The 9,970-nt window shown below is 25.2% G+C and overlaps 1 long non-coding RNA gene across 1 annotated transcript; it reads right to left on the reverse strand.

Moving 5' to 3' along the window:
* Window positions 1-1,421: 1,421 nt before the first annotated feature.
* LOC136077109 (uncharacterized) lies at window positions 1,422-7,446 on the reverse strand. The gene is made up of 5 exons (XR_010636834.1): window positions 7,210-7,446; window positions 6,844-7,124; window positions 2,284-2,357; window positions 1,766-1,860; window positions 1,422-1,645 (listed from the first exon to the last, which is right to left on the reverse strand). It is a non-coding gene; the product is annotated as an uncharacterized LOC136077109 (long non-coding RNA).
* Between the last annotated feature and the right edge of the window lie 2,524 nt (window positions 7,447-9,970).

The following is a 9,970-nucleotide window of genomic DNA, read 5'->3' on the forward strand; positions in this document are numbered from 1 at the left end:
ATATATATATATATATATATATATACATATATATATATATATATATATATATATATATATATATATATATATATATATGTATATATATATATATATATATATATAACAACTAAAAATCTGCAAATTCCTCAAACATAACCTATTCGTCACAGGATTCGTCTGCTTTTTAAAACCTTTTTAACTAAACCTATTTTTTTTGTAATTTCAAAACAATTATCACCTTCATTAGCTGAAACAAAACATTCAAGTCCTTGATAATTTTAAGTTGTAAACAGTGTCTCAATGCAATGGGTACTGATCCATCAAAATTAGGAATACTAAACTTCTGTTTATATCCTTGTAGGTGTTTATTTGAGCAACCCTTTGTTCTTTGAACAAGCTTTTTAATTAATCTGAAAAAGTTTTGTTTTTGAATGAGGGACATCTATCAAGTACTTAAAATTTAACTGTATCACTTCCTATATGGATTAAAGAATTGTACATTGTAAACTAGTTGCAAACTATTGTAAATTAGCTGATCTTGTAGCTGACATTGTAAACTAGTTGATCCTTAGCATAAAGTTCACCAAATAACTACACAAAATAAGTTAGTAACTGAAAAGCAAAATCAACATTTTTTCAACAAAATAAAACATTCTAAAATTAGAACTGCAACTGAAAGTACTAAAAAGCTTAAATATATTTTTGGCTAAATCATTCCCTTTAAACAACTGGTCCAGTGTATAATTAAAAAAGTCTATGTTCAGTTGCTTTTCATTTTTTAATATCTAATCAAGACCTCGCTTTCTAGAAAAATTTCTTGAAACGTAACGACATATCTGGAACAATCCGCCAGATAAAGTATTGACTGTAATCTGAGACAATTTACAACATTTGGCCTATTTAATTATAAGTTGATTTGTCTTCGCATACCCATAACAGGCCTTCCCAGTGGGCACAATGACGTTGAAATAACGTTGAAACAACGTCGCAAACCGACGAAATGCAATGTTGAAACAACGTTGAAATTTGGTGGAATTGGAAACAAAATCCGACGTTGAAAACCACGATGTTGAAACAACGTCGATGAAAACGTTGTTTCAACGTTGTTATAACGTCTTATCGACTACATATCATCCATATTTCAAATTCGATAAAATGAAAATTAAAAGTTCAACGTTGAAATTACGTTGTTTTAACGTCTTATCGACAATATATCAACCATATATGGTTGATATATTGTCGATAAGACGTTAAAACAACGTTCAAATAACCTAATTTCAACGTTAAATTTTGGTCATTTGATAAAAATTATACAGCCTATTGGATATAACTTATATCCAATAGGCTGCAGCCATGTTAAATTGTCATCGTTAACATGTTAAATTGTCTCGACTTGGATTGCGATAAAATAAGACAATAAAAAAGCAATATTTTGCGCTAAAAGTAGTGTATTTCATGTTCAAAAAATTATTTTAAGGGAGTTTATATAAGAAATAGATAGAATGTTAACATTTTATATATACATTTTATATTAACATATTCGAATCGTCATTTACGCACCGACCGCCACCATTAGATCTGTCGGGTGCATATTTCAACAAACTCATGATATCTGTTCTGACTTCAGCAACCGTAGCAGTCGCTTTACTAAGCATGACGCTCTCTATAAAAAAAGGTATTGCCTGAGTAATTTGCAACAAGTACAGCAAGAACTTGAAATTAAAGTAGCACCATATCATCAAATTGTGTTTTTCAATAACAGATTACATTACCCATGACTTACCAACAACAACCTTACAAATGTTTGTGCCTTCAAATTTCTCTTTACCCTTGCCGCCAGCCATGTTGAACTTTGATTGTAAACCATTGGTCATCAACCTAAAACAAAAATTTTTTATTTTTATAAATACATTAAACTTTGATACAATATCAGGTTAGGTAGCCCAATGGCACCGCGTATACCGCGGAATTCCGAACGGTTTTAAAATTTAAAAAATTCAATGACTTTTTTTTCTGTAGAAATAGGTCAATTTCAATAAAAATAATACATGTATATAATAGATCATCCAGGTCAAATTTGAAAAATCCGAAAAATTGTTTGCGGAAAAAGTCCGGAATATTTCCCCCCTCCCCCTTTATTTTCCCTCTTAATTTGCTTTCATCTGAGTTGCTTTTATTTTTAGTTTTAAATTTCATCCTGTAAGATAGAGTCTGAATTATATTCAGAGTCTACTATTGTAGTAGCCTCATAATTGCTGCTGCTACAGACATCTTCGTTTAATGAAGCTGAGCAACCAATACCAATGTCACTACTAAGAAGCTCATTAACCAAAACATTATTCCGACTCCATCGCTTTAACCGGGTAGCCATTTCCCTAAACAACAGAAGGCACTTTTATAGTATGTATATATATATATAAATAAATATATATATATATATATATATATATATATATATATATATATATATATATATATATATATATATATATATATATATATATATATATATATATGTATATGTATATATATATGTATGTATATATATATGTATATATATATATATACGTATGTATATATATATATGTATGTATATATATATGTATATATATGTATATGTATATATATATATGTATGTATATATATATGTATGTGTATATATATATATATATATATTTATATATATATATATATATATATATATATATATATATATATATATATATATATATATATATATATATATATATATATATATATATATATATATATATACAAGTGGAAGTTTTTAGAATAAAATAGCTAAATTAAAATAACATAAAACACACTGTTTAGTTATATAGTGCGTGATTCTTCACCATTTAGTAAACTTGGCATCGATGTTCATTTTCACGGTATATATTATATATGTATATTTATTTATATATTTATATTTACATATAATATATGATATATTACATATAATATATTTATATAAATATATTATATGATATATTACATATAATATATTTATATATATATATATATATATATATATATATATATATATATATATATATATATATATATATATATATATATAATATTATTATATATAACATATGATATATACATAAAATATAAGATATGTTAATAAAATCTCATATAGACTATAATAATCATAACACTATATTATAGTAATTTTATTATTGTTAATATTTTTTTTATATTTTTTTTATATTTGGGAAGAGCGGAAGGAAAAAAGTGATTCTTACGCCAACACATACGTCACTTTTAATTTCTTTTGACTTTCGTCCAACATTTGCGAGTTGTCAGAAAGTTAACACCATTAATTTAATAACAAACTGATCGTTTTTTAAAAAAACCACAAAAACGCAAATTTAATTGACCAGAATGTTTTTAGAAACATTCTGAATGTTTTTAACAATATAAACAATGTTTTTTTTTTGTTTTTTTTTAATAAAATGTTTTCATTTTTAATTTTTTTAATAAAATGTTTTTATTTTTATATTTTTACTGTAAATCATGCGCGGAGTGTTGCTACATCGACTATCTTATAGCCTGAATCGCAAGGGAGTGCTGCTACATCGACTGACAAATAGCCTGACCCGCAAGGGAGTGCTGCTACATCTACTATTTTTTAGCCTGACCCGCAAGGGAGTGTTGCTACATCGACTGAGGGTTTGGTTAGGACAGGCAGTCTCTCAATTAATAAAAAAAAATAATTCCGGTCTTGCATTTTAATTTTTACTTTTTGTCAACAAAATATGGAAAAAACTTTCGGACAACATCTACGGGTTGTATATATATATATATATATATATATATATATATATATATATATATATATATATATATATATATATATATATATATATATATATATATATATATATATATATATATATATATATATATATATATATATATATATAATATTGATAATATATATTTTATATTTATATAATATAAATTAGTATAGTCAAATATACTAACATACATAGTAAAACAATTTAATCAATTTCTAAAAAACTACTTACTTAAACTCTAAAACAAATTCAAGCAAATTCTTTATGCAATACACACTGATGAAATAAAAAAAAAGATCTAATTAATATTTATCACTAATGCATCGCAAATTAAGCAATGTGGTATCGTTAAATTGACAAACTCAAAACCTTATGAAATAGCAATAGATAGCCTAATCAATGACTCGTAAAGTCACGCGTGCGTATTTGAGTTCTCAAAATGCAAAACGAACGGTGAAACTCATAATATAGACGTCGAATTAACGTTGATTCAACGTCGCGTTAAGTTGATCGTTTTCAACGAATTTTCAACGTTGATAAAGTGTTGATTTTTGGTTATCTGACGTCGCGACTAAAAATCAACCGTAAATCAACGTTGAAATTACGTCGTGTGTCCACTGGGTTGTTACGAGATTTCGCTGCGTAGCGAAAACGCGTAACGCATTTTTAAGTAACTCAACTCAGCAAATATATTTTGCATCGTTAGAAGTTATATTGCGTCACTAGCGTCTTTACAAGTACCGCATTGTAATTAAAGTTATTTTATTAACGCGTTAAAAATCATACAAAAAGTTTTTTTTTTCTCACTATAACAAAAGTTACAAATAAAATCAAAGTTCTTATTAAAAAAATCATTTTTATTATTTTTTTTCAAATATAAACTAAATTTCATTTTGAAAAAAATATTTTTTTCATGAAACGTAAAATATTTGTTTATTTTCTTATGATTTTACATTTGGTTTTTGGTTATTTTATCAATTGTTAATAAATTTTTTCTTATTTAATTTGTGAACTCTTTTTAATAATGTTTTTAAACAATAGTTTTTTTTGTTATTTATCAGTTACCGATAACATATTCGTGATCATAATTTATTTTCATAAATTAAATGAACGTCATTAAAACTTTACGTTATTGAATTAACAATAAACAAAATATGTTATTAATAAAATTTTTACATCAAAATAAATCGTGTATTTTTTAAACTATTATGACTAAAAATAATTTTTATATTCAAAAGGAATTTATATATTTAATTCCTTACTTTATTTTATTAACTACACTTTCATTAACTACACTTTATTTTTTTAACTAATTTTTAATAATAAAAAAAAAAAAATGAAACAAACTGTTTCTTTAACAAAAAAATCTATTTGTTTACAATTGCGGTTAAATGCTTTTACTTACGACTTTATTTCTTCTGAATAAACGTCAAGTTAACGATAATCAAAAGATAATTTAAATATTCTAAAAGATATAAGTTTTTGCGTAGCGCAAAACTGCTGAGCGCGTTGGCAAATCGCCTTTTCGCAAGCAAAATGCGAGCTGCGTAACGCTTCTTAACAAGGCCTGCCATAAGCATACTAGACTTAACACACCACTAAGATGTTCAGAATGCTTTTGATGACAAAAATCTGAATCAGCGCTTAAAATTGATAAAATATGTAGGAGTATTATCTTGTCACGGCACTCTTCTTTCTGAACACAACGCTTACATCAGTTAAAATGATTGCACCCCTGATACACTTAACAAATGCTCTAGCTAGTACATCACATATGATAACAGTAAGATTGATTTCATACTTATTGTTTTAATAGATAAAATTATCCTTTAGAAGAATTTTGAACTCTACCAAAAAATTATGTAGATAATCAAAAATGGAATTTGGTTTTTAGGCATCACTTTTTAAACAAATCTCTAAAAATCCAATAAGGGTCGCCCAAGTGTCCTAGCCCTAGGCCCTGACACCAACATTTATAAACAGCTAAAACTTTTTGCGAATTTGTTTTAAAAATTTTTACATGTATGTTTAAATTTTGTCACTCTTTTAGATTTTCATGGAATAATTTCCTACATGTTTTTTTAATATAATATATTTATGGAGTATTATTTTTTTTTTACTATCAGCTATCAAGCTGATTGAACTGACTTGATCAGCTTCAGCTTTAATTTGAAGCTAATGAGTTTAAAGCTGAAGCTGAAATATCAGCTGCGACCCCTAACTTACAGACAACATAATTAATGTACAATTTTAAATTAAAGTCAAAAAATATCAATGATTAAAAAATGAGGTAGATGCATAACAATAAAGCCATTTTTTGCATTTACACATAAACACTTAATATATATATCTCACGGTGGGTAAACTTCGTTAACATCAGTCATTTTGCTTGCATAAAATATAGAAAAATAAATGGAAAAGAGTGATCTGTAAAACGATTTAAAAGCTTTAAATTCCCTAAATATAACCTATTCATCACAACAATCACCTGTTTGCTCTTTTTAAATGTTTCTGACTAAACTAAAGTTTTGATTAAACTCAAAGCAGTTATTACCATCACTAGCAGAAACAAAACTTTATATTTTAATCATTTTAAAAATGCAAACAGTGTCTCAATGAAATAGTTACTTCATGTTTAATAGCTACTGAAGCATATGTTAAGCATATGTTAACCTTTGTAAATTTATTTAAAAAAAAAATTTAAAAAATTCCTTTATAATGCTAATAAATGAAATTTTAAAACAACGTTTTTTTAATGGAGTTTCACAGTGAAATAATACATCGAAAAAAAAATTTCTCTTTAATTACAATGTAAATATAATGTATCCAAAAAATATAATGCATAAAAGTTAAATTTTTAAATTTATTATACGCACAATACGAATTATAAATGGCAACCATTGTGTAAGTTTTGTTGTGATTTTTCTAATCATCAGTTTAAACCTTTTGGGAACCTTATGGGAAACCCGATAAAAACCAGATAAAACCCAATCAAGCAAATTTGCTTTATTTTTTAACCATATGGAGCCCGTTCGGAAACCAAAACACTTACCCGTTAAAATACCGTTCCCATAAGCCCAGACAAAAACCATACGGTACCCCCCTGTCAATGTTGGCTGGGATCATTTTCAAATGCATCTTCAGAATTGTCTGAATCATGGGTACTGTTACTGCATGCCTTTAAATTATTTTGACTTGATAACAATGAACGATTTTTATGTGGTAAGTAACGTTCTTTAGATTGTTGAACTCCAAACTTCAACGTTTTGAGCCCTAGATTTAATGATGGAACCCAATCAGGATCATTCTTTGAGAAAAGTGAAGAAGGTTTTCCTAAATAAAAAAAAGGAAAATTTTGAACATGTAATGGCATTATATATTCAAAGTTATAAAAATAAATCAAAGGTAAAAGTTTTACCTGTGATAAAATGGTCGCTGCAGAATCGAATGTGAAGGACTTCAGAATTACAACCAACTTTGTTTATGGCATTTATCCATTTATCTCTACGCTCTTTTGATAAATTTTCACCTTCTTCCCTTGGTTGCAAACTACTTTTGGTAAACGAAAAAAAGGTTTACTTTTTTCATGATTAGAACGATTTAAACACCCGAATAGCACAAAAGTTCACCATATTATAATATTTTTTTCTGTAACAAATATTTTCATATTTATATATATATGGGACTTCAATTTGAAAAAAAAAGGACATTATTCAAATAAAAAAGATTGATTTATTTTCCATTTTTATATATATAGAAATATATAAAAAGGTTTACTTTTTTCATGATTAGAATGATTTAAACACCCGAATATAGCACAAAAGTTCACCATATTATAATATTTTTTTCTGTAACAAATATTTTCATATTTATATATATATGGAACTTCAATTTGAAAAAAAAAAGGACATTATTCAAATAAAAAAGATTGATTTATTTTCCATTTTTAAATATATAGAAATATATAAAAAGTACAATACTTTGTATACTATACAATATAAATACTATACAATACTTTGAACATAATAATAAGAAATTTAGTTCCGTTGGCTTAGTTGTCCTCCATAATGCGTAAATTATATTTTCCGTAAAAATTCACGGAAATTAAGAAGCAATTTTGGCTATTTTCCGTGAAAATGACGTATTTCTAAGTGAACCAATCAACGTTTAAAAAATTTAAAGAATATAGGAGACCAAGTATTGTAGTGTATGAATATTTATAATATACTGACAATCGATTTATGTAGGATTAATATTAATATCCATTGACATATATTGTCAATCAAAATTAAAATCAATTGAGATATATTATTTTTGATAGTTTTTTTGATGTTGAAACAAAACAAGTATTTGTGCAAGTATTTGATTTGTTTTAAAAGCTTTAACTTAAAGCTTTTATAATATACACTTATCTAACTTTTATCTTCTACTTTAAGTTTCACCATTGCTGGATCATCAGGAAGAGTCATTATATATAAAGTTTAAGCAAACTAAGTTATACTAAAGGTTCTTTGTGTTTAATAGATAGGATAAAATTTTTATGCTATTTATTAAACACAAAGAACTTTTAATATAACTTTATTTAATCTTTAAGCAAACAAAGTTTTTATTAAGCAAAAATTACTTAAAGCTTAAGTAATTTTTGCTTAATAAAAACTTTTTTTGCTTAAAGATTAAGCAAAGTTATATTTAAAAGTTCTTTGTGTTTAATAAATAGCATAAATTTTTTATCCTACCTATCAAATACAAAGAACCTTTAGTATAACTTCGTTTGCTTAAACTTTATATATAATGACTCTTCCTGATGATCCAGCAATGGTGAAACTTAAAGTAGAAGATAAAAGCTAGATAAGTGTTTTTTACTAATTTATATATAAATATAAATAAATATATATATAAATATATATATATATATATATATATATATATATATATATATATATATACATATATATATATATATATATATAAATATATATATATATATATATATATATATATATATATATAAATATATATATATATATATATATATATATATATATATATATATATATATATATATGTATATAATATAAATAAATATATATATAAATATATATATATATATATATATATATATATATATATATATATATATATATATATATATACATATATATATATATATATATATATATATAAATATATATATATATATATATATATATATATATATATATAAATATATATATATATATATATATATATATATATATATATATATATATATATATATGTATATATGTATATATATAAATATATATATATATATATATATATATATATATATATATATATATATATATTTTGTTTTCTCTGTTTTTTTTTTGGTCGATTTTTTGCAATAAATGTTTGTTCAGGTCATAATGATCACCCTGCTACTGGTAACATCTAGTTCAGTACAACCATGCCACATGGCTGTACTGGATTACACATCCTGCTGCCTTGTAGAGTTTGCATTAATAAGTAAAGGTGGGGAAAGTTAATTCTGACATAAAATACCCCATGCCTTAGGGCTCTTGGTTGAGGAGAAGTTAGAGATGGTATCTCAAAAAAAGTACTCATATCGAACATGTTTTAATTGCACCTGGCTACTGTCTTGTAGAAGTTCTTCTTTTGCAAAAACTTTACTAAGATCATTCTTAATTTATTTGGCTGCCATAGATGTAAACTTTTGTTACAATGTTTCCTGCTTATGATGATGAACAATAAATGCATATTAACAGTGCCGTGTTGAGTATAGATGATGTCTCTGTTAGTGCTTTTTTGTGTGCAGTTTGGTGAAAGGTTACATACAAAAGATCAGGCAGGCCTTGAATGTCACCTCTCTTCTGCGACAGTTTTTGGCTCAATGTGACTGGTGATTTTTATTCCTAACAAAAGTCAGTTGTTTAACAAAAGTCAGTTGTTCAATAGATAGGATAAAATTTTTGTGTTATCTATTAAACACAAAGAATTTTTAATAATACTTCAATTGGTTAATCTTTAGGCAAACAAAGTTTTTATTTAGCAAAAATTTCAACTCCTAATTGTGAAATTTTACAAAGCGAAATTTAAAACTCTTAATTGTGCTCACCATTTTCTTACACCATGTAACATTCTCTACCTTTATAAATCTCTTATTCATCCCACTATGA

This window comes from Hydra vulgaris, chromosome 02 (assembly GCF_038396675.1).
Source record: "Hydra vulgaris chromosome 02, alternate assembly HydraT2T_AEP".
Taxonomy (NCBI): Eukaryota; Metazoa; Cnidaria; class Hydrozoa; order Anthoathecata; family Hydridae; genus Hydra; species Hydra vulgaris.